Below are 1,265 nucleotides of genomic sequence, written 5' to 3' on the forward strand. Positions count from 1 at the left end.
CTCGCTCCACTCTCAGACGTCGCCGCCGCCCCTGCCGCTGGAGAAAAGCTGTCCCTGGGATGCGCGCAGAGCCCAGCAATGCCGGGAATGCCGGGAATGCCGGGAATGCGGCCCGGCAAGGCTCGGTCCGTCCCGCAGCACTCCCAGCGCCCAGTCCCGCTCCCGGCCCAGCTCCACTTCCCAGTAGCACTTCCCGGTTCCCAGCGCGTCCCTCGCCACCAGCACCGGCACCTGGAGCGGATCCTGCGCATCCCCGAGATCCAGGGACCGCGCCTCGGGATCCAGCGCCACGGGAACTGCGGGGAACGGGAAGGATCCCATGAGCGGAGCGGCCCCGGGAGCTCCCGGCGGCTTCCGCGAGGGATTGGGACATTCCCGGGGAGTGCAGGGGATGCGGCCACTGAGGAACCGAGGGGCCACGGAATCCCTGAATCCCCAAATCCCAGAAACCCCAAATCCCAGAATCCCAAAATCCACAAATCCCTGAAACCCTGAATCCCAGAGTCAGTGAGGTCCTGGGATGGCTCAACAAGGAATTCAAACGCTCCCTGAACAGGGGATGTGGCCATTGAGGAATTGAGGGGCCACGGAATCCCTGTGTCCTGGAATCTCCAAATCCCAGGGTCCCTGAATCCCAGAATCCCCAAATTCCTGAATTCCAGAATCCCGAAATCCCATTCTCTCAGAATCCCGGAGTGGGTGAGCTCCTGGGCTGACTGAACAAGGAATTTTAACATTCCCCTGCCGTCACTGAGGAAACGAGGGGCTGGCCTCGGAAACCCTGAATCCCTGAGTCCCTGAGTCCCAGAAGCCTGGAATCCCCAAATGCCTGAAACCTTGGGTCCCACAATCCCTGAATCCCCAAATCCCAGAATTCCTGAACTCCAGAATCCCAGAGTCCCACACTGGGTGAGGTCGTGGTGTTGGTCAAAACGGAATTTTAACATTTCCCAGAACAAGGAAGCGGCCACTGAGGAACTGAGGGAACAGAATCCCTCAATCCCTGAATTCCTGAGTCCCCAAATCCCAGAATCCCTGAAGCCTAGAATCCCTAAATCCCAGAGTGGGTGAGGACCTGGGGTGGTTCAACAAGGAATTTAAACATTCCCTGGAACGGGGGATGTGGCCAATGAGGAACTGAGGGGCCACGGGATCCCTGAATCGCTGAATTCCCAAATCCCTGGATCCCCAAATCCCACAGTGGGTGAGGTTCTGCATTCATGGAATGGTTTGGGTTGGAAGGAGCCGAAATCCCATCCAATCCA

Source organism: Corvus brachyrhynchos, unplaced genomic scaffold (genome assembly GCF_000691975.1).
Source record: "Corvus brachyrhynchos isolate BGI_N302 unplaced genomic scaffold, ASM69197v1 scaffold344, whole genome shotgun sequence".
NCBI classification, from domain to species: domain Eukaryota; kingdom Metazoa; phylum Chordata; class Aves; order Passeriformes; family Corvidae; genus Corvus; species Corvus brachyrhynchos.